A 25,784-nucleotide genomic window follows, 5' to 3' on the forward strand; every position below is an offset into this window, starting at 1 on the left:
TAAAACATATTTCCTTCAAAGATTTAGGGAAAAAGAAGCATAATGTAAGCCCTTACAAGCACAGAATAAAGCAATGAAGTCACAAATATGAAGGTCAAATTCTTACCTAAAGCAGACTGTTGTATCTTCAGCCTGGAAAAGAAATAAAGTCCGTTTATCTTCAAATGGAAGGTTGTCTTTCTTTCCTGAAATGTTGATCATTGGTGTTAAGATTTATATTGTTATTCCTTAATGAAGCTTAATTGTTACACGTAAAGGGCATTTAAAATTTTGCTGTAAGTGTTCTGGAAACAGTCACTGGAAATTGTTGAGGAAGAGATGAAAAGAAATTAAGAAGAGCCAAAATAATAAAAAGTAAATGAAAGTATTCTAAAAGAACAGAAGTCATTTGAAGATTAAAGAACTACAGAGGTTACTATTTTAGTGTATGAGTAGAGAGATGAATTATATTACTAGAATCAAGTGTGTTTGAACAAATAAATATAAGCCAGCTAAGAATCATAATTATTTGGCGCTCCCATAAAGCTTTTTATAATTTCTTCATCCCAGGTAATCAGAATATTTTTAACAGACTTGAAAGGCAAAGACTGATGGGTGTGCCAGGATAAAGACAGACAGATCAATTAAGCAACTCTAGAAACTGATAAGATTTCTTTCATGAGATAATAACATTTTTCAATTCATTTATTCCTATTCTGATTAATTAGGAGAATATTTTGAGTGGATTCTGGCAGATTTATTGCTAATTAGCTTGGCTCAGTAAAACTTGCTGCCTGGTACAGGATATAGTGACAGCCCTTATGTGGAGTAATATTTATTAGGAGAGTAAAATCACTGGATTAGGTCCCTGCTTAAATAGATAACTTACAGTACATTTTTCTCCATCTTGTTTTGTGTCCTTTTCAATAGGAATGGCGATATGAATTAAAAGTGGTAACTCTCTGCTTGGTGGGTTAATACTTTACGTAAAACATTCAAAACATGTGTCCATTTTCCTCATAGAAATTTAAAAAGCTATGTATTTGTATCAATTTTGCTCTATTAAAATAAAATGTACATTTGACTATGGCATATGATGAGTAAAAGTAACATTATTGAAACTTTAGTTTTTGGGTTTTTTTTCAGAGTTATGGTAGAAGCACAAAGCTGTATTAACGTTTGTAGTGAAATTGGGAGAAATAATTCCTTTATTGAAAAAAATGCCTAAAATATCTCAAAAAAGTGATTTTTGAAAAAAAAAAAAAAAAACGACCAAGGTCTTGTTTCAGACCTGTGAGTGTTTGTATCATTTATAATAGTTTCATCTCTCTGCTGTCAATATCACCCTATGCCAATTCATTTCCCAATCCTTTTTTTTTTTTTTAAGATTTTATTTATTTATTCATGAGAGACACACACAGAGAGAGAGAGGCAGAGACACAGGCAGAGGAAGAAGCAGGCTCCACACAGGGAGTCCGATGTGGAACTCGATCCCAGGTCCCCAGGATTAGGCCCTGGGCTTAAGGCAGGAGCTAAACCACTGGGCTACCGGGGCTACCCTCATTTCCCAATCCTATCGGGTTTATTGTTTTAAATCCCTCATCTGATCATACAACACCTAGGAAAATAAAAACTGTGTGTGAGAGAAGACCATTTTTAATTTCCTAGTATATTTAATAGGCCTGACCAGTCCAGGATTCAGGTCCTCCAGGTGAAAGTAAGACTTCAGGTATGCAAACGTGTTTTCAATGTCCTTATTTTCTCATGCTAATATGTTTGCATTGACTTCAGGTATGCAAACGTGTTTTCAATGTCCTTATTTTCTCATGCTAATATGTTTGAATTGGTGTCATCTTCACTCACAGTATCTTTTCATTTTTTAAGACTCTTTTGGGAGGGGGCACCTAGATAGCTCAGCGGGTTAAGTCTGACTCTTGATTTCAGGTCAGGTCATGATCTCAAGTTCCTGAGACAGAGCCCCAGGTCAGGCTCCATGCTGAGCTGGAGCCTGCTTAATGGTCTCTCTTCCTCTCTCTCCACCCCTTACCCCACTCCTTTAAAAAAAAAAAAAAAAAGAACCTCCTCTGTGAATTTTTTCCATATTCCTTAGAAGTGCCTTCTTGCCTCTTCATTCTTAGGTTACTCTAGATTGCATAAGGAATTTCGCATTTCTCATCTTAAGATCTTAAGTGAATAGCACAGTTGCTGTCAAAGAGTAAACCAGTCAATAAATATTGATAGAGGAAGGAGAAGGAAATGTATAGTGATTTTAATTTCAGTAGGAAAAATGAATGCCATGAAAAATTACCTAAATAATTTTATCTTGTTTATGATGCAGGAATGATTTTTTTCTCTCTCAATAGTTTAATATGATAGATACTGATATACAACATTATCCCCTTAGGGCTCAGTGGTTGAGCTTCTACCTTTGGCTCAGGCGTGATCCTCAGGAGTCCTAGGATCAAGTCCTACATCAGGCCCCCTGCATGGAGCCTGCTTCTGCCTCTGCCTATGTCTCTGCCTATGTCTCTGCCTCTGTGTCTGTCATGAATAAGTAAAATCTTAAACAGAATTTCTTCTTGGGAAAGAATGTTTGCTAGCCAAAATATTACAAGAGAAAATTCCTTAGCTATGGATGTATTTCCTCTTTTTCTCATTTTGGAGGAATTCATTAACAAATGGTGCCTAAATTTACACATTTAGTGCAATCCCTATCAAAATACCATGGACTTTCTTCAGAGAGTTGGAACAAATCATCCTAAGATTTGTGTGGAATCAGAAAACATCCCCAATAGCCAGGGGAATATTAAAAAAGAAAACCATAGCTGGGGGCATCACAATGCCAGATTTCAGGTACTACAAAGTTGTGGTCATCACGACAGTGTGGTACTGGCACAAAAAACAGACACATAGATAAATGGAACAGACGAGAGAATTCAGAAGTGGACCCTCAACTCTATGGTCATCTAATATTCAACAAAGCAGGAAAGACTATCTCCTGGAAAAAGGACAGTTTCTTTAATAAATGGTGCTGGGAAAATTGGACATCCACATGCAGAAGAATGAAACTGGACCATTCTCTTACACCATACACAAAGATAAACTCAAAATGGATGAAAGATCTAAATGTGAGACAAGATTCCATCAAAATCCTAGAGGAGAACACAGGCAACACCTTTTTTGAGCTTGGCCACAGCAGCTGCTTGCAAGATACATCCATGAAGGCAAGAGAAACAAAAGCAAAAATGAACTATTGGGACTTCATCAAGATAAAATGCTTCTGCACAGTGAGGGAAACAGTCAACAAAACTAAAAGACAGCCTGCAGAATGGGAGAGGATATTTGCAAATGACCTATCAGATAAAGGGCTAGTTTCCAAGATCTATACAGAACTTATCAAACTCAACAGCAAAGAAACAAACAATCCAGTCATGAGGTGGGCAAAAGACATGAACAGAAATTTCACCAAGGAAGACATAGATATGGCCAACAAGCACATGAGAAAGTGCTCCACATCACTTGCCATCAGGGAAATACAAATCAAAACCACAATGAGATCCCACCTCACACCAGTGAGAATGGGGAAAATTGACAGGAAACAACAAATGTTGGAGAGGATGCAGAGAAAGGGGAACCTTCCTGCACTGTTGGTGGGAATGTGAACTGGTGCAGCCACTCTGGAAAACTGTGTGGAGTTTCCTCAAAGAGTTAAAAATAGATCTGCCCTACCACCCAGCTATTCCACTGCTGGGGATTTACCCCAAAGATACAGATGCAGTGAAACGCCAGGACATCTGCACCCCGATGTTTATAGCAGCAATGTCCACAATAGCCAAACTGTGGAAGGAGCCTCGGTGTCCATAGAAAGATGAATGGATAAAGAAGACGTGATCTGTGTATACAATGGAATATTACTCAGCCATTAGAAACAACAAATACCCACCTTTTGCTTCAATGTGGATGGACCTGGAGGGTATTATGCTGAGTGAAATAAGTCAATCGGAAAAGGACAAACATTATATGGTCTCATTCATTTGGGGAATATAAAATATAGTGAAAGGGAATAAAGGGAAAGGAGAGAAAATGAGTGAAAATATCAGAGAGGGTGACACAACATGAGAGACTCAACTCTGGGAAATGAACAATGGGTAGTGGTAGGGGAGGTGGGGGGGGTGACTGGGTGATGGGCACTGAGGGGGCACTTGATGGGATGAGCACTGGGTGTTATGCTATATGTTGGTAAATTGAACTCCAATAAAAAAAGGTGTAAAGATGTCTATTCATTCATCATTGAGTTTCTCTTTTGAGAAAAGCCCCGTTATCAGTTTGTTTCCAGTGACTCTATTAGTCCTCAGATGACTGACTTCAGCAATCATTTCTTTGAGAGGATTAGAATTTCTTCTGATGAAAAATCAACATTGTTAATGAAGTATAGGTGTTGATTAGCCAGTGCATACGTCTGAATGGATAAGAATTCATATCAATGCAAAATAACTAATATCTTATAAATCAGTAAGGCAAAAATCAGTAGTTTCGTAGAAAAAAATGGGAATGGGGAAATTAAAATATCTTAAATGAAAATTGCATACAAATGAAAATAAAAACAAGACATCATTTCTTAAATACTAACAAATTTAACATGAATTGTGATAATTCACTGCATTGGCAATCATTTGAGTAAATAAGAGGAGTAATACATCTTGCTGATAGAACTTTTCAAGATGATAGTTTGGCAATGTCCATCAAAATTTTAAAGACAGGGAATCCCTGGGTGGCTCAGCGGTTTAGCACCTGCCTTCAGCCCAGGGTGTGATCCTGGAGTCCCGGGATCAAGTTCTGCATCAGGCTCCCTGCATGCATCCTGCATCTCCCTCTGCCTGTGTCTCTGCCTCTCTCTGTGTCTCTCATGAATAAATAAATAAAAATCTTTAAAAAAAATTAAAAACACATAGCTTTTAACTCAACAGTTCTAACTTCAACAATTTATTATACAGATATACTTACATCTAAGCCAAGGGACTTATACATATTTAAGGATGTTTAATATTGTTTATAAAAGAATGGAAATAATCTAAATGTCAACAGGGGAAATAATGATGTATCTAAATAGATGCTATAAAGGATTAGTGACATTATGTATAATCATCTGGAAATATATCCATAGTATACTATAATGGGTAAAAAAGGAATGTGAAGAGTAGTGTGCACTACCTCCATACAGGTCAAATTAAAATATATATTCACCTAAGTATTTGTGATGCACAGATTAGGGCAACCATATATTTCCCATTTTGCCCAGTTACTTCTAATTTTCACCTATTGTCTTAGTATAATTAATACTTGCACACTCTTTTAAGAGTATCTCAGTTTGGTCAATAAATTCTTAGTATACTTTATATTTTGGTGCATATGCCTGGACTATTTCTCAAAGTTTGCACAAGAACTACAGTGATGGCTGCCACTAGGACAGTTGTAGGTCTGGGTTGGAAAGAACACTTAGTTTGCTTTATACATCTTTTATGTAGCATGTGTTATAACCTGGTACAGGGATTCCCAATTCATAAGTTAGCATTAAAGATTTGGAACTAATTGTTCAAGTTTATCTCCATAAGATTTTTATAGAACGTGAAAATATTGGGAAATACAAGAATTATGATTAAAATAATATGAAGTTATACTGTGTAATGTGAAAAGAAAAGCAAATGGAATCATTATTAGAGAATGTTTAAGGGTACAGTGATCTAGAATTGTAATCTGCTAAAATGCCAAATTGTGGCCCTAAAGATTATAATTTTCTCTTTGACCTCTTGATGTTTTGCAAAAATAAGATGTGTGAGATAATTATAATGCCTTATAGTACTTATACAGACTCTTATTTTGTAAATAAGTCTTGTATATTTTCAGTTCTCACCAGGATATATTATCTATTTGAACACCAGTGCAAAACTCAGAGGACTTTTCTCAAAATCCAATTCTTTTTTTTTTTAAGGCTAGCATGCTATCATAAAATCAAGTATTTTGGGACAAACCTCATTAATTATTTGTTACAATGTAAACTGCTGATATGGAGCAGCTTTTCTTGGCTGGTTCCCTGTGATAACCCATTAGCTATAATAGTGCCTGGCATATTGTGAGTATGCAATAAATATTTCTCGAATAAATGAATTAATGAAGGAAAGATCTCAGTTTGACAGGTAGTCTTATACTCTAATACTGCTGTGTAAATTGGCATAAACTTTTTCAAGGTGAATCATTTTAACTCTGCCACCAAACCTAAAATGTACTTTTCGAATCAGCAATTTTATTTCTGGAAATTTATCCTGTGAAGATGGCTTATTCAATTCACGAAAATTCACAGACTTATGCAACATGTATGTTTAATGGGATATTACTGCAAATAGTAAAAATGTCATAAATACCGATTTATTCATCTTTAGGGAAATAATTAAAGTCATTACTTGAGATCCATAAATGGAATACAATGAAGACACTGAAAATAATAAAGTTGGTGTTTGTGTTCTGAGTTGAATTAATTTATAGGAAAGAAAAGAAAAACAGAAGGGGGAAGGAAGGAGGGGAATGAGAAACCTATCAGCAAAGAATCCCTAGATTGTCACAATCAAATATGAAAACTTATAGTCAGCAATGAAACAATTTAAGTTAGGGACACCTGGGGGGCTCAGTAGTTGAGGTCTGCCTTCGTCTGGGGTCGTGATCCCAGGATCCTGGGATCGAGTCCCGCATCGGGCTCCCTGCAGCGAGCTTGCTTCTCCCTCTGCCTATGTCTCTACCTCTCTATCTCTCTGTGTCTCTCATGAATAAATAAATAAAATCTTTTTTAAAAAAGAAATAATTTACTTTAATATCTTTTATATATAGGATTTAAAAATTATAAACTTGTACAAAACGTTCTAAAATGAATATGAACACAGTATATGTGTTTATTTGATTATGGTTGTGTTTTCTTATTACAAAGCTCCATAAAAGCTGGTATCCTGATTTTTTTATGCACTTCTTTGCCACTTGTTCCAATGCATAGTAGACACTTTATTATGTGATTTTTGGATGATGTATCTGAAACTAAGCTACCAAGATATAATCTAGGAAATAAAGTGAAAACATCAGGTATGGAGTTATTTATATTCTTTGTTGCGTGAACTAGAGAGATTTAAAATAAGAAGGTTGGGCAAATTTCTCCCAATAGGTCTACACATTTAAACATTTTACCATGTCTTACATTTGGGAAGAGGCCCATGGCTCAGTATTTTGTTGACATTACTTGGAACTTCTGCTACTTTATTGTATACATACAAAAAGGCACAGGTAGCCTCCAGCTTCTTTCCTACTCTTGTCTTCTTGTGACAATCTAAGCAGCATAGCTATCTCTTCATGCTCTTTTATTAGGTACTGCTATTAACTAAGATCATCATACAGATGTGTGAGTCAGCAAAAATCAGTACCTAACAAGCATCACCTGTTCCCCAACCCTGCTTCGGGAACATAAAATGACTTATTTGGCTGGACAATGCAACTTCTATTTGTGCACATTGTGCGTAATTCTATTTATTTGTCTCATGATCTGCATTTTGGTTAAATAGAACAAATTGACTTCAAACTGCTAGCCCTCTGTTCTATTATGTATGTAAGGCATGAGTTCATCTTTGATTTTCAAACTCTGTCATAACCCTAAACTCGTTAAAGATTGTGACTTTATAACAGATTTTTTAAAATAGTGTTTCTATAAAAAACTAATCTATGCCTTTGATGATTATAAGTTAAGGTCTTGAAGTAGTCTTAGAAATAAAATGTCGGAGTGCTTTTATACAGGATTATTTGTGGGACTGAATTTCACTTTACTAATATTTATATAAACGTTATGTCCCAGTGTTCTGCTGTTAGAATACACAGAAGTGAGAATGAGCCAAAGAACCAGAAGCCAACCAGAAAAACGAGAGCTGTGAGTTCTGCGCCAACACCTCCAGAAGGGCCTTGGTGAGTTGACAGATGATAAAGTTATGATTAGGTAAAAAGTAACCCAAAAAGTAACCCAAATGACATTTTTCTATTATTTTTAAAGTCTAAGAAGACCTAGACGTAATTGAAATATTCATTTAAAACACTTTGAACTCTGAGTAAGAAGGAAACCTAGACTATAATTTAAATATTCCTTGACCTATTGCTTTCAAACAGGTTAAAGCACACCAATTTTAAGGAAAATATCTATTTCCAAATAATTACAGTCCTTGGGCTTGTGTGAGGGTAATATCTTGAAAGGCATTAACTATAATAGATGTATGATAACTGCCATTTGACTGACACTTAGGTACTACTTGAAGGACTTCTCCAAGGACAGAAGATTCTTTCTATCTCATAAAAAAGCTGGATGCCCCCGAAGGACGAAAGAGTAAGTGTTCTTGAGAAGATTTTTATTTGCATATGTTTTCAGCAGAGAATTACAAGAGAAATCATTATACTATTAAAATTAAATCCATAAAATGAAAATAATACTTATTGAGCTTTTACAGTTTGTCAGGCATTTTATACATATAAGATCTCTTCTAATTCTCAAAAAACCATATGATGTAATTTTATAAATAAAGTGACTAGGGCTTAGAAAGGTTAAAAATTCCCAAAGGTTCTACCTCTAGTAAATGGTAAGGCTCAGATTCAGATATAGGCAATTGGACTGAATTTAGTAAGCTATAAAAACTAAGGATAAATTTCTACTGAAAGTGTTTTTATTTTAAAATTTAGAAAGTCTAAGTGAAATATGAGAATGTTCAGTTCTTATCTTGCCTATTTTTTAAATGTTTACTCAATTATAAGAGGTGTTTATCTTGATTGTTAGGTATTATGTCATATGATAAAAACCATTCTAAATTATGTACTTTGCCTCTTAAGAGATATGCAGTCATTAATACTGAAGTATAGGAAAGTGATTGATAAGCAGATGTCTCTACTTGTAATGTTTTATGTACATTTTCTAATTCATCCCAGTGGTTCATTAAAAAAAAAGCAAACATTAGATGTAAGAAAAGCAGATGTTTATGTTTTATATTTAACAAAAACTAATTACTTAAGAAGAAATGCATTGATATAAACGTACTTGCTACATAGAATTTGGTTAATGCATGTTTATTTTTTCATATATGAATTAAATCTGAGATTGTATAGATATAAAAAATAGCTTTTGGACATTATACAAAGGTTGAACAATTAATCCTGATGTCTTTCTTATGCAGTAATTATGTTCAAGAATTTTTACTCTACATATTTTAAGTTTAGTTTATGACTTACTCTTATGTTGCATGTTGATTTATTTCACATTAATCAATTATTTGTGACATGAAAATATCTTTGGGCTAAAAAAAAGCAGTAAGAGTTGGATACAATCAAATGATTATCAACAAATACTTGATGAAAAAATAACAGCTCAAGGCATAGTGCTCACCTTTGCTAATCTGAAGAAAATATTAGAATGCATATCCTAATGGAAGCTATTTGGGGAGAAATAGAAGTATACATAAAAAAAATGAAATTTTTCAAAGGTCTATGGGAACTATTAATAATTGGTGATGTGTTGTAGGGAGAGACAGTGAAGTCTGAAGCAACAGTATTTTGGTTCTGAAGGAATCCATTCTAAAGGGTGATAGTAAAGAAAAACAAAGCATATTAAAATGACAGTTGATATGTGAAAGGTAAGTACCTTCTTGTGGTGGGATAAATGATGCCCGGGTAGAGCTAGAAGACCTGTGGAAAGCAAAGCATCAAAAGATGGTGAGGTAGGACTTAGTTGCTGGTATAGTCTTCCATACCTTTTTTGAATGCATATCCTACTACATAAGTTTTCAAGCACAGTTATGAAAGGAAAAAAATGTGAATATTTAACTTTAATTGAAGGGATTTTTAATAAGCCTTGAAAATGGTGCTTAATTCCACCCTATACTTTACTGTATCCTCCTCTAAGAGCACAGATTCTCAGTCACAGCAGTGTTTTAAAGACTCAATGTATTATGTAATGGATTATAAGGCTATAAATAATGTCATAAATAAAACCAATGTAATTATATCACAACAGAGGCTAAGAATCCATCCGTAAACTACCAAACGATCCAGCTGAAGGGACATATGTTTTCCTTAAGATAATGAAGTATAGAATGTGTGAAATGTATTTTGCAAGCTTTTATGTATGTCAAACTTCAGGGAAGCTATATGTTTTCCATGAAAGATATAAAGGATTTCTTTCTTGAAAAAAATTAGAAGCAGAAAAAAATTTAACTTATTTCAGTCATGAGTATGCCATAGCTAAATTAAAATCCACAGTTTTATATCTGGTATTCAAGAAGAGTGTTTCAGATTGAAGAACTTTCAGCTATTTGTTTAAACATGGATCTTAAATCACTCCGAGATTTTCTTGGATAGCAAAACATAGTGGAATTTACAGATGTTAGCCTGAAAATTAGTAACTATGTCTCTCCTATTAGTGATGGGAAAACTTGATGACCTGGATTCCTTTCAAATGGAAAAAAGAGAGGAACAATGACAACTAGATTCACCTCTTGCCTGCACTTTATATAAATAGGATTACACTACCCAGAGCTTCAAACTCACTCACAAAGGGAAACTAGGATATGAAGCTATCTTGTAAGCAATCACACACAGGTAGCAGGACTAAGTCTAGAAGTACTACTCTGTGTATTTCCCTCCGTATCTTCAAGCATTTCTTTGGGACTTTAAGCTTCTTTCATCCTGTCTCTCACCGTACATAAGCAGCAAAGAATAAGTACTTAGAGAAAATGTCACCTTAATAAAATGAAAGATTCTAACATGTACTTGGAGAGCAAAGATAATTTTAGAACTGAGGTAAATGGGGGGAAGGAGAAACCGGTAGCATAGGGGAGATGTAGTATGAAAGGCAGGAGTGGAGAATGGTTATTGACATAAAAAAGGATACAGGTTCTAAAACATTACTGCTTCTGCATCACTATCTACTCATGGCCTCTGATATGCTTGCCATCAGTTGGAATCCTTAAGCTCACCTGAATATGAGCTTAAGGATGTCCTGGGCATTCTGTATGGCAGTAGGATATGGAACAAAAAATTCTCAATCCCATTTTATGGAGGAATTGAATAAAACTAGTTTGGAATTTTCCTGTAAGCCAGGTCATTGTTGTACTCTATGCTATTTGATAATTACCATTTAAATGACCTGTTAGTTCCAAACATGTGAGGACTTCCGTTGATGAAAATATTTACAAATATTTTAAAAAATTATTTATTTTTAAACACAGTGTGCTGCCATAGTACAGTCCCATAGAGGTTCTCCTCAAGCCAAAGAAAGGGAGTGAATTAGCTTCTTAAAAAAAAAAATAAAATAAACAAATAAAAAACCTTACATTCTTTTCTGTGAACAAAAAATCATCGAGATCTTATTTAATATATTTATTACATTCACTGTTGGTTTGTGACTTTCAGAATGTGAACTATCAGCTTGTAAAGATCACATGAGAATGTCTACTACAAAAGAGGAGTTATTTTTCAGGTTATTGAAGTTCAAAATGGCAGTGTATTTATGTATATTCATATCCTCTTCAGAGTGATGATACTTATCCTTCAGGGAAGTTAAGAAGGAGCATTTGTAAGTTTTATGATTGATTCTAAATTTCACTTTTAGAAGACTTTTACACTTAGGTAGGTTTTATTTAACATCACAGAATGCAAGTTTGTGGGTATAATTATAGCAGCAAGATATCAATGAAGCTTACTAATTCATAGCAAATGCAGAGAGGAGGGGAAAATGATTTAAGGCAGAGTTTAGGTAGTAGGAAATGAAGGATAGATTTAAACAAATATAAAGAATTTAGTTTGTGGTTGTTATCCCAAGGTAATTTCAGTATAGGAAAATAACTTTCCCATGTCTCTCTATACAGGAAATCTGGTGTGGGGCACCTGAGTAGCTCAGTTGGTTGAGCCTCTGACTCTTGATATCAGCTCAGGTCATGATGGGGTAGTGGGGTGGTGAGATTTGGCCCTGGGAAGGGCTCTGTGCTCAGCACAGAGTCTGCTTGTTCCTCTCCCACTTCTCCTTCCCCCATTTCTCCCTTTCCCTCTCAAATAAGTAAATAAATAAATACAATTAAAAAAAAAAAAGTCTGGTCTTGCTTATTGGTAAGATTTTCTGAAAACAATATGGTGCGTGACTGCAAATCAAAATATATAATCACAATCTCTGGGTGAACCTCACTTCTAGAAATTTGATTTAAGGAAGGAATTATCTAAAGTAAAAGTAGAATGCTATAAGCTTAGCAAAGTTTAAAATTTTACCTATAAAATCATAAAATTGAAAATTTGTCTAAGGGAATGTTTAAAGGTTATGATACATCAGCTAAAGGAATGTCTGTAGATACTAAAAATGAAAAATATGAAGTAGAAAAGAAAATGTTCGTGCAAAAAGCATAGAACTATATCTTTTAAAGCTGGTATATATAACTTGTTATATAAAGTTAAAGTTATGTAGAAAGACAAAATACTTATTTGATTAGAGCTGCTAAAATTATATTTAATGTGAATTATTGAATTGTATTGAATATATCCGATTAAGGGCTAAAACAAATTCATATCCAACTTAGCCCTTGAGGAAGTCTGGCAATAATGGTAGACTCAAACTATCATTGGCATCATGTTTTCAAAATTATTTTAATATTTTCACATTCTTCGAAAATATTATTTTATTTTTACATGACAAGAAATTGTAAATTAAGTATTATGATATTCAACCACTGCCTTCTCTTCTGTCCGTTTAAGAAAGAAAAATCACAGTTTTATACATCTGGCTCAAATCTTTTTTCCTTAATGAGGCTAGGCATACAGTAGGAAACTGATAAAGATCTTGTTGACAAATGGAAATTGCTAGGAATTAAAATTAGCCTGCTTATACTAATCAATACTTAGAAGACATTGAGGCATATACATTCATTAGAAAATCATTACTGCACATAAAAGATGTATTTGAAGCCGCAGTAATGTAAAACTTTAAAAGATGTGTTTATTGCATGTCTTAATAGGTGAAGAGTGATAAGGAAGCAGTCATTAGTGCGGTGTTTGTAAAGTGTGGTAAATGGACCATTGCAGTTCTCTGCGGTCTATCACATTCTCTGTAGATGGAGCTGCTGCTGTTTGGGGTGGGGTGAGGGAGAGAAGAAAAGCAACAATTTCTTTATCTGTGTTTCCCAAATCTGAAATGTGGAAAGTATAATCCATTCAGATTTTGATTTAATACTATTATTCTAACAATCTGTACATTTGAAAAGTTTTCCCATGAACTAAAGAATCCCATTGTTGAGTTGGTCTTGGTTACCATTCATTAAACAAGGCTCAGTAATTTTTGTCAAGTTGTTTCACATCATTTACTTTTTATTGTTTATGTTTAATAATTTATCATATATCACATTTTGCTGTGATAGTGTAAGATATGAATCAGTGACTCAATGATTTAAAAGTTATGAGATGGACTAAGTAAAATATGAAAAAAATGTGAAAAGGGATGCCTGGGTGGCTCAGTGGTTGAGCAGCTGCCTTCCGCCCCGGGTGTGATCCTGGAGTCCTGGGATCCAGTTCCGCATCGGGCTCCCTGCATAGAGCCTGCTTCTCCCTCTGCCTGTGTCTCTGCCTCTCTCTCTATTTGTCTCTCATGAATAAGCAGATAAAATCTAAAAAAAAAAAAAAAAAAACTAAAAAAATAAAATAAAAAATAAAGAAAAAATGTGAAAAATACATTCGGAATATTGTATGTAGGAACTTAGTGCACATAAAGAATGTACAAACCACGTGCTTAGAGAATTCTAATTTCACAGAAGCAGCCATCAAAGATAATTTTTTAAAATGGGGGTTCAATACTGAATATTCTAAAACTGGATTTTGTTGGAGAATTTCACTGTGTCTTAAATGTTTCTCAAAGAGTAACATAAAACCACTAGAAAGTTTTCGTCATTTTCCATCAAAGCCAAGTGAATTCTCCGGAATATAGTTGATATTTACACAATGAACATAAATTTTTGTAGTATAGAGCAGCATATTGTATGTTTGTAAGGAAGTCTTCTATATACATTTGTAGTATTATTCCAAACTACGTTATTGATAGTAATTTTGTGATCATGCTTCTTACTGAACAAATGATTAACTAGTCATTAAATGTGAGGAAGAGAACAAAATAACAGAGGCTTCATGAACATTTTTACTCCTTAGAAGGAAAAGGGGCTAAACATCACATTTTCTGCAGAGAAATATATAAAACCAATTCTGAACTTAGTTGTAAATACACTTGGAAAAACAGAAGTAGCTGTTGGAAAACATTCTTTTCATAAATGCAATGTTGACAGTGATATTAAATCAATGATGCATGATGTGAAAAACATTTACTATTATATAAACATATCTATTTGCTTTTTTTAGATGATTGATATCACTAAAATACATAGTGTGTTTATGTGTGTGTGTGCATGCACACAAAGCATACTTGCATAGCTCATATATATGTATATATATACCTGCATATATATACATATATATATAAATATACACACACACACACATCTATAGGCAGTACTGAAGTGTATATTTGAAGGAGAAATGTCCTTCTTGTTAATGAAATTATACACATGATAAAGAAGTTATTCATTTTATAATCTATGCAGTAAATTTTAAGCAGATCAAAGATGATAGAGTTGTATAAGTATCAGGGAAGTGTTCAAGTGTATAGGTAAGGCTTTTTGTTTTCAGTATCCTCAGTGTCTTTCCTTTAGTAAAGTATATAAACTTCAGCACTATATCATCTAATAGCTATTGCCCTATCAGTCAATTATTTGCCAATTCATTACTAAACTTCTCTAAGGAGATTAGGATATTCATTCTCTTTGTTTTGTTACCTGATACTGATTTCTCTACCATTCCAATTTGTCTTTAAGCACAATATTGCCTTACACAATTCTGGATAAGGAATTCATTAGAATCTACTTCTCTAAACCCATCAAGAATTTTCCAGTACTTTGAGTTCTCAGTAGCATTTGAAAATAACCATTTTTTAACATCCTTACATAATATTTGCTCCCCTCCAGAAGTCTTTTTGCCTCCTAATTTCTTGCTGCATTGTCAAATTTAATGTTTAAGGTTTCTTTTTTTTTTAACTTAGTAATTTTATTTTTTTGTAGACGGACTATCAACAAATGTGCTATTCCTTAAGACACAGGTCTCACTGTTATTCACATGTAGTTAATCACTACATCCTTTTTGAAAATTACTTTCTTCAAAATTGACTTCCATGATACATCATTATACTCATTTTCTATTTTTATCTTTTGGTGTATATTGGCTTTTTTTTTGTTCACAAATGCATCATTCTCTATTCAGCTATTATATTTTTTAGCTCATCGTGATTCATCTTAATTATCTTTCCTTTTATTCCATATGGTCCAAGATATTTCATCTAAGCTTGTAGCCTCAGTTGTTACATATATACTGAGGGCTTGAAAGGTTTTAAGCTCAGACTTCACTTCCTGCTCCAGAGCTGTTTATCTAATAGCCTCTTGCATTTTCAGGTAATAAATGCAGAATCTCAAAATGAACCCACGCACTCCCAATCCTCCAAGACACCCTTTTCCTTTATTCCTATAACAGCAATAAGAACTACTATCTGTGTTGATAGTGAATAATCTAGGAGGTACCCTATGTGTTTCTTTTTCTATACTCCAATATCTAATTTATTACTGTTCTGTAATTTACCACTTAAATAGCTCTTACATCTCTGTTTTTCCTCATCTCTGTTTCCTGCCTCACAGTTAATGCTATGAAATTCTCTTGCCTGGGATAGTACAGTACCTTTTTAACTCTGCTCTCATGAATACTTTTGCCTTGCCAAAAAAATATTCTCCACATTATAGAGTAATAATTTCCAAGCAAATTTGTTTGTGTTACTATTTTCTGTGTTACTATTTTCCTGCTAATCTAATACCTATTAGATAAATACCTCTCTTTATCTAATAGGTGTTTATTGAGTACCAGGTATATGTCAGGCATTGCCCTAGGTACAAAGAACACACTGGCAAGCAAATAGAAAAAAAATTCTTAGATTAATAGAGCTAACATTCTTAAAAAAGACATAGATCATCAAATAAACATGTAAATATGAAATTTCAAGGAACAATATATGTTTTGAAGAAAAATGAAGCAAGATATAGAGGAAAATAAGGTATGCTATTTTTATTTCTCTGGGTTTCTTTGTTAAGGCATTATTTAAGAAGATAGACACAAAAGCAAGAAGGAAGCAAGAAGGTGTGTCTCAGGGTGTAGGGATAGTGAATGCAAGGTCCTAAGTGGAGGCATCCTCGGCAGAAAATAAATAAACAACAAAAACAAAAGAGAGCCAACCAGTATGACTGGAGTAAGAAGAACTATGGTAGGAGATTAGGTTTTAGAACAAGGGGTGGGAGAGGATGGGACAGATCATGTAGGATTTTCCAAGAAGAGTGTTTTAAGCTAAGTAAAGCAGGGACCCACTTAACAGTTGAGATTAGGGAAAAGCCAGTTCTTGCTGATGATTTTTAAAGCACTTTGACCCTTTATAGATAAACAATTACAGGAGTGTAAGAAGAACAAAAGCAGTGAAACAAGTTAGGAGGCTATGCAGTAATCTAGATGGAGAAGATACAGACCTGGCATAGGTTAGAAGTATGGAGGAGGTAAAAAGTTGGCTGTATTCAGGATATATTATGATAGCAGACTGCAAAGGACTTACTAATGTATTAGGCGTGTGCTGTGAAAGAAAGGAGACAAGAATGACTATAAAACTTTTCCCAGAGTCATCAGGTAAATTGTACAATTGCTCAAGATGGTGATAAAAACAGCTGGAGAAATTTTCAGTAGTTTTGTAATGGAAATGCTAAGTTTGGGATACCCAGTAGACATGCAAGGTGAATTGTTGAATATGCAGTAATGCATATGGATATAGAACTCAAGAATGAGGCTGAATTAGATATCTAAATTTGGCAGTAAATAGCAAAGAGTGTTTCAAGCCATGGGACTAGGTGTGATCACACAAAGTGCAAACAAGATAGTGAAGAAAATGCGAGAAGACTGATTCAGCAGTAGCAGCCAGGAAGGTAGGAGGACAAAACACCTGTTTAATGAACTCCGATTACTGATTGAATGAATACATAAATATATTAGTTTGCTTATAAATTGCAATCCACAGTGAGGTTTTGTTAAAGAGAATAAATCTTGTTTCTCGTTTTTTGTTCCTTTTTAGTAAAAAAAAAAAAAAAAACAACACCAGTACTGATCCAATTAGCAAACCAGAAACTTAGGACAATCCTTTGACATCACTCTCTTTGGTAAAGTGCTGAAAGTTTTCCTTAAGGAGAAATGTCTCCACAATAGTCTTGTCCAAATATATATGTATTTAGAGACACACACACACACACACACACATATATATATATATATATATATATATATATATATATATATATATGATTCAAACAGTGAATATGTGTATTTCATAAGACATATAATTATGTCAGGATTTTGTAAGACAAGAAAGTACTTGGGTATGCAAACTTCCCTACATTTATAGCTATTTATCATTAAATGAAGACTGGAAGCATTCATTTAAGAAGCAAACGTTATCATCATTACTGATGGGAAATTATTAACAATTTTATGACATTCTGTGTTCTTTTGCAATAAATCACTTTTTCTTAGTTAACCTTAATGTTATGATCCATGTGAGTTCCAAATGTCTATTCAATGATATGCAGACGTCAAGAGTTTGAGAAATACTGCATTAATGAGTAGTCTGAACGATAAAACAGCCATTTCAAATTTATCCCAGTAGTTGGTACCTAAAATATTATTTACCTGTTTTCTTGGTTCTTGGAAAAAGCAAAATATATGATGACTGAGAAAGATAGAAATCTCTTTTTCAGGGCCCCAAAGCCGTATTTCTACCTAATAGTAGATATATTTAATTGAAAATTAACAGTAGGTCACATCTGAGTCATAGGGAGTAGAGTAATATTATATCCTTGTTCTATTAAAGCATAATTTGCACATAAGTATTTTTAAGAAATATTCTGAGAAGTGTCAAAGTCTCTTATAATACTTTAATGTATGGGTAGCCCGGGTGGCTCAGTGGTTTAGCACCGCCTTCAGCCCAGGGTGTGATCCTGGAGTCCGGGATCCAGTCCCATGTCAGGTTCCCTGCATGGAGCCTGCTTCTCCCTCTGCCTGTGTCTCTGCCTCTCTCTCTCTGTGTCTCTCATGAATAAACAAATAAAATCTTTAAAAATTAATAATTATTAATAATATTAATAATTAATAATAATTCCTACCCCCCATCTGTGAGAAAGAAGTTTGCTTTGTTCTTTAATAGGTAAAGCCATAGACTTCTTTCTTTAACATTAAAGACAAAAACAAGAAGTCAAATAAAATATTTATGTTTATTTGGAACCAGAGTCTCTTCCTTCCTTCAAGACATTCACAAAAATGACCATGGAAAATTTACACCTGAGCTTCCTTGACAGCACACTATAATGTGTTGAAGTCATACTCATTTTTAAACTTCTAGACTGTTTCTGATTAAGTGGTTAGGCTTGAAATTCTTGAAATAAAACATGTCTTCAAATCTTTCTATTCTTAAAGCTAAGAAGTAAAATTGGCAGTAACTGGAGGGGACCTTGCAGCCCTATAAACCACTTAATATTTTATGGGATTTCTGTGTGTTTAAAAAAAAAATGGTAAGCATGTTTAGCAAACAGAAAGAAGCTGCATCAGATTTTCTGTTTAATTTAGTGATGAGCCTGTTTCGGAAAATAGTATGAAAGGGAATCTCTCCATTTATACATTAATTTATGACTTAATTTATGCATTATTTATGATTTAACATCTCCCCCCAAATGCGTCATAAAGACAGAGTCTTTTGCTTTCATTTTGGTGCCTTCCTGACTTTGCCAGGCCTGCTTTTGATTAGGTATTCAAAGATAAAAGCATATTATCTTAATTGTCAGACACAAATGAAGAATGAAAGCAGGGATTCAGTTTCTTGTATTTTTCTTTCTAGAAGATTCAGGCAGCTGCTAATCATTATCTTTCAAGTACAGAAAAAGGAAAAAGAAAGAAAGAAAAGAAAAGAAAAGAAAAAGTAAAAAGAAGGAAAAAACCATAGGGCCAGTTTTGTTTCATTATGACTATCTCTTGATTTGAGTCTCAGAGTTAATTTAGATGTCAGGTAAAATCTATTGGGCTTCTTATATCTATTATATTATTAACTATTCTTCCTCTATTGGCTAATTTAAAATTTTACTGAAGTATCTACAAATGAGGCTATATATCTTGATTATAATAATTCTAAATTGCATTAGGCACCTAATTTGCTTACTATCACTTCTTGGCATAATACTAATTTTTAAAAGTGACTTTAATTTCAGAAATGCTCTGTGGATTCTAAAATTTTAAAAGCAATGGCTACTAATGCAAAATGGCTTTTGGATAAATGGATAATTATAATCTTTCTAGGAACTAAATTAATTAGCTGCCTCCCTTTCCTAAGGACAAAGCTTTGTACTTTGCACATTTCTTTAGATATTTATTTGACAGAAGGGCCATGACTAAGCAAGTTAGGCTACTTGGAATCACTTAACATGGTGTAATAAAATGCAGTGATATACTGAATTCCTTGTGTTAAAACTACACAGAATTCTCACACTACCAAAGAAACAGAGTTTGAAAAGACTCTGCTTAAAACTCTCTTGGGTTCATCTTACCTCATTTGGTGGAGAAAATAATTTTATAATTCATTCAAAATAATATCAAAATTCAATTGTAAATAGGTAAAGATGAAGCAGCACTGACATTCTGAAAAACAAAGAGGTTAATATAAGTGAAACATTCTCTGTGGCAGTCGTATTTCTTGGGCTTTCAAAGTAAGTAAAGTAAGGATTGGGTGGGGGGCTTTTATAACACCTTGTAAGCATGCTTTGAGTACCCATGTGATACACATTCGGCAAATGCGTATTTCTTTGAAATAATTTGACTTAGAGTTTCAGGATGAAATAGTTCTCTTAAAATATAATCATAGGATTATAGAGCTGCTTCATTTTAGGACAGTAATTCTAGACTCAGGGAGGCTAAGTGACAGGAAGGGTCCCTAAAGACTTCAAGAGAAGTGAAAAGATTGGACTCCTAAGTTTCATGACATTAGATCATGAATGTGACTTTTTATTTGTTTGTAGAGTATCCAGTTTGACTTGACTCAATCACTTAACAGTTTATGTGTCCTTGAACAATTTACGGTGCTTTGGTATTCTCTTTTGTAAACGGAAATAATCATGGTATTAATTTAATAATGTAAGAACTAAGTAAATTAATTCATGGGGCTGGCCTTGAATCAAGCTTCATGCAGGGAAAGCACTTAAAAATATGTAATATACTATTGTACTATGATACTATCTTGTTTGCAATAGGTGGTGCGCGCGCGTGCGCGCGCGTGTGTGTGTATATATATATAGCGATATATATATATGGCTATAGGGCCCCAAAGCCATATATATATATATATATAATACACACACACACACACACACACACACACACACACACCACTAAAAAGTAGTTTCTAATGTATTTGGGAGCAAATCTGACACTGGTGTCCTTTTTTTTCTATTTCCTTTAGTCTGTTTCTTGTCTAAGAAAGTATCATTTATCTTTAAAAAAACAATAACACACACAATTTTTTTTTCAAAAATGTTTCAGTGCAAATGATGGGAGAATGTGAACAAGTATCTAGTATTCAATATTTTGATATGGAAGTGCCAAGAGCCTATAGATATTCCATTTTCCTTTATTGGATTAGGTCCCTTAGAAATAAGACTCACTTGCTGAAACTTTACTTCTTGTATTGATTCACTCTAAATTTTTTCTCCATTTTCTTTCTTAAGCACACCTTTTATGTAGCTATAGCTAATCAGACTCATTTGTAAACAGCATTCCAGCAATTTTCTACTTTACATTTGAATTCCAAAAAAAATTTCCTTACATGTTCATCAACTGTAAGTCTGGAAAATAAGACTCATATTACATTTTTAAATTGCTCTTCTGAATGTGTTTTTCTTCATTAAAATGTTTTCTTTCTAATGTTGGCCTCAGGAGATGCGACATAATTTGCTCATCCAGATCCAAGGGAAAAAATAAGCAATCTGCTGCATGTCACTTATACTAACTTTTGTAACTTAACCTGAAAGGTCTTCACTGAAACCACTGCTGTTATTCAGTTGGTTCACACATTTTTAAAAAATGAATCTAATGTTTAAATGATAAATTTTGTACATTTTAGTACATTATCAAAATTAAGATAGTTGTAGAATTAAATTATCTAAAAATCCTCAAATGGCAATATATAAAGTCAATTCATGGATAACACATGCACAATAATGAAATTATATTGTTTTAATTTTTATCAAGAGTTGATAAATTGACACCATGTTCTAGAACTATGATCTATTCAAGGAAAAATATATTTCTAGATTGGGAAGATAAAATTTTGGGAATTACTTTATAACTCCTCTTGTTAAAAATGATTGAAATAATATCCTATTGGACAACCGTATTTCCAAAAGCTCCTAATGACAAAAATTGCTGCCTGTATACATTTTAGCACACTTCAAATCCTTTGTAGTGACAATATTTTGAAAACCATGTTCAATTTCCAAAGTAAATACATTAAAATACTAGCACTGTGCTGATTTCAGTTTTTAAATCTTATTTATTATGCTGTATGTAACTACTTCACTTAAGATAAAACTAAATAAGTTGAATTTTAAAAGGGCTGATCCATTTAGAAACCTTTGAAATAAGACAAAATTCAGCTAATATTAAAATGAATATAATGGAAAGGATGATGAAGGAATGGGAAGAAGAGAGGCAATTCATATAAAATCCGGTCGGTATAATGGTTAGAGTCTTTGGTCTTTATTCTAAGAGTAATAGGAAGTGAATGGAAATATTAAGCAATGAGTTGCCTTATTCAGAAATGTGTACTCTTGTATTGCAATGGTTGATTAGGAGGATAGAAGAAGATGCATAGGAATAATCTTTAGATCTTTCTATTCTTGAAACGGAGAAAAAAATTGGCAATAACTGAAGGGGAGCATTCTAAAATTAATGTATATTCAAAATATTTACTGAATACTTCTCAATACTAATCAAAACTACAATGAGATATCACCTCACACCTGTAAGAATGATTACAACAAACCATACAGGAAACCATGGATGTTGGTGAGGATGTGGAGAAAGTGGAACCCTCTTATACTGTTGGTGGGAATGCATACTCGTGTAGCCACTCTGGAAAACAGTTTGGAGGTTCCTCAAAAAGTTCAAAATAGAGCTTACCCTATGATCCAGCAATTTAACCTGAAGATATTTACCCAAAGGATATAGAAATATTGATTGAATGTGATACATACACCCTGATGTTTATATTTATAGCAGCATTATCAAAAAGCCAAACGATGGAAAGAACCCAAAAGTCCATAAACTGATGGTTAAAGAAGTGGTATGTGTACACACACACACATACATACACACACACACAGGAATATTATTCATCCATCAAAAATAATGAAATTTTGACATTTGCAATGACATGGATGGAACAATTACGCTAAGCAAAACAAGTCAGTCAGAGAAAGACAAGGATTACAGGATTTCATTCACATGTGGAATATAAGAAAAAAAAAAAAACAGAAGAACATAGGGAAAAAGGGGGAAATTAGAGGCAATCCAGAAAAGAGACTCTTAACTGTAGAGAAGTACTGAGGGTTACTGGAGGTAGGTGGGCAGGAGGATGAGTTAAATGGGTGATGGGGATTAAGGAGGGCACTCATTTTGAGGAGCATTGGGTGTTGTATTTAAATGATGAATCACTAAATTCTATACCTGAAACTAAAAATAAATACATACATAGTAAATGAGAATATATAACTCCTTCCTAAGTTTTGTAGCCCTTCGAAGTGCTTTGTTATGAGCAGAATTCTGTGTGTATAAAACTTAGATGTTTTCTCTTCATCTCATTATTTTAAAGACTCAAATATATTTTAAAATTCTAATTTTTATATAATTGGCAACATCATGACATCCTTTAGTAATTTAGGGTCTTACCTTTTTGGTGCAATTGCTTGCTTACGAGGTAAAATAATATTACCCCGGAATAAATGAATAGATGAATAACTGAATGAATCTGAATTATCTATATCACTTAAAGATTCTAGGTAAAGTACAACTCCATTAGAAATTCTACTTGTGTGTTTTCTTCATAGAGACTTGTATTTTTTTAATTAAAGAGTATATATACTATTTAAAAAATAATAAACTGTGTAAACCTTTGGGGATTGTTTTTTTTCCCCCAACTTAGCATAACTTCCCAGAGACTCATCTACATGGTTGTTGTGTATCAATAACCTGTTTCCTTTTCATGGTGAGTGGTAGTTAATAATCTGGATGAAACAGTTTAACCATTCACTTTTATTCACTATTATTTGAATATAATAATTTCATCAGCAAATAGTATGTTATTTTACTTTTATTTTATTATACTAATTACTTATTTTCAATGGTTAATACATTGGCCTGCACCTTTGGTATAATATTAAGTAGAAAAGTTGAAAGCAAGTATTCTTGTGTTCTAAGAGGAAGAATTTCAGCAATTCGCCACTGAGTAGGATATTTGTGTAAATTTTTGGTGGGTACTATTTATTATAGTAAGGAAGTGCTTTTTGTTCCAAATATGCAAAGAGTTTTTATGTTTAATCATGATTGCATGTTAAGATTGATTTTATACTTCACTTTTCAGGATGATTGTATTAAGTTTTCTTTCTTCGGTTAAGATGTTAAATTATATTGATTTTTCTATTATTGTAGCATTCCTGGAATAACTGTCACTTAGCCATTATATATACTTTTGATATTTCACTGATTTGCTGTCTTGTTTTTAGAATTTTTACACTTTTATTCATAAAGGGTTTTTGTCATCTTGTAAAGTTCATGTTGTGGTTATTATCAAGGCATATGAAGGCTCATATTAAGAGTTGGAAAATATTATTCCTCTATTTTCTGGAGGACTTCATGTAAGATTGGTGATATTTCTTCCTTCTATGTTTGGAAGATCTATCTCCAAAATTATTGAAGTCTGGAATTTTCTTTGTGAGGTTTTAATAATGGATTCAATCTTTAGAAAGATAAAATAATATTTATATCTCCTATTTTTCTTCATGCCTTAAATATTATGTACTTGTTAATTATACACATATTTAAAAATATAATGTACTACTGTTTCTGGTATTTATAAGATATACACACATTTATGACATTTTTACTCCTTTCATTGTCCATCATTTCTATTTATATTTTCAAGACTCATTATTGGCCTTTGGAGGTCAATATAAATTTCAGAACTGATTATGCTCTCTTCCTCTCAGAAAGATGTAACTGGATGGAATTTGTATTGGAATTGTGCTTATTCTATAGATCAGTTAGGGGGATAATTGATTTACTGTTCCATGAAATATTTATGCCTCTAATTATTCTCAATAATTTTTCATTGTATATTTTTATACCATTTATAGATGTGTTATTATTCATGTTATGATATAGGGAAATATTTAAGAAATTTTATCTTCAGTATGTTTTGCTACTGTACAGGTATGCAAAGTACTGCATGTTAACCTTGTATACTATGTTTACTTGATAAATTCTCTTATGAATTTCAATAATTTTTATATATATTTTTAAGTTTATGTAGATATGTGCGGTCTATAATAGAAGCGAACAACTAACATTGTCTTTCAACATTGGGTCTTACAAGTCTCTCAGCTCAACAAGATCACAAACTGCATTTTTTTTCTTTCAGGTTATTGTAGTTCACAGCTTTAGCAAGTATTTTGCCACTAAATAACAGTCGGTCACTGATTCCAGCATTTGATGACACTTTACTCACTGTGGAACACCCTGCCCTAGAGCCAGTGCTACAGATTCGAGATTTTGATAATTTTCCACTAGATACCAATTTCTGTATCTTTCATCTCTTGTCACACTACTACTATATAGCACACACTACCAAAATCTCAGTGGCACACATAAATCAGGATTCCTTTAGGGCTTTTAGTTTTGCGGATTGACTGTACAATTGGCTAGGTTAGTTTGATATACTCAAAATCTATCAGTCTGAGGTGAGGGATATTGGCTCCCTCAAATCTGTTCTTTCTGGATCAGTATCAAAAACTCCCAACCGGCACAGTAGAAATTAACAGCATCTCTTACATGGTAGATTTGGAACTGGTTCACGGTCACTGTATGGTGAATTCCATACACCAAAAGCAAGTCATATGGTTAAGAACAACACCAAAGGGTTTTGAAATATGTATTCTCATCCGCATAGCTTCAGGATTTACAAAGGTCTTCGTAAGACTAGCTTTATGTTGGAGATGGGAAAGTTTCCAACTTCATTACTCAAGTCCTGCAAAAACATCAAAATCTTGGCTGTGTTTTTAGATCAGTAGTGGGACTTTTAATGGGAAAAACATGGATTTTTAGCCTCTGCCTATACAGTAGATAGCCCCAAAGAACAACCAGCTATAGAAAGTCTTCTCCACAGTTCGCCTGTCTGTAGAATCTTCTAGCTCTCATTGTTTTAATAGCTCACTGATATCTTTTAATAGTTTTTGTTTCTTAATCCACCTTTTCTGTTTGTTTTGCTCAAT

At 33.3% G+C, this 25,784-nt stretch overlaps 1 long non-coding RNA gene across 2 annotated transcripts in view; it reads left to right on the plus strand.

The window, feature by feature from the left end:
• Positions 1 to 11,397, plus strand: part of LOC111095071 — a 28,433-nt gene extending 17,036 nt beyond the window's left edge. Inside the window, exons 6-9 of one of the 2 annotated variants that reach the window (XR_005356560.1) lie at positions 7,865 to 7,971; positions 8,303 to 8,383; positions 9,566 to 9,677; positions 10,464 to 11,397. This is a non-coding gene — a long non-coding RNA (uncharacterized LOC111095071). Of the gene's footprint in view, positions 1 to 7,864; positions 7,972 to 8,302; positions 8,384 to 9,565 lie in introns of both variants that reach the window. The other variant, XR_005356559.1, reaches the window with a different exon arrangement.
• Positions 11,398 to 25,784: the final 14,387 nt, after the last annotated feature.

Source organism: Canis lupus, chromosome 3 (genome assembly GCF_011100685.1).
Source record: "Canis lupus familiaris isolate Mischka breed German Shepherd chromosome 3, alternate assembly UU_Cfam_GSD_1.0, whole genome shotgun sequence".
Classification (NCBI taxonomy): domain Eukaryota; kingdom Metazoa; phylum Chordata; class Mammalia; order Carnivora; family Canidae; genus Canis; species Canis lupus.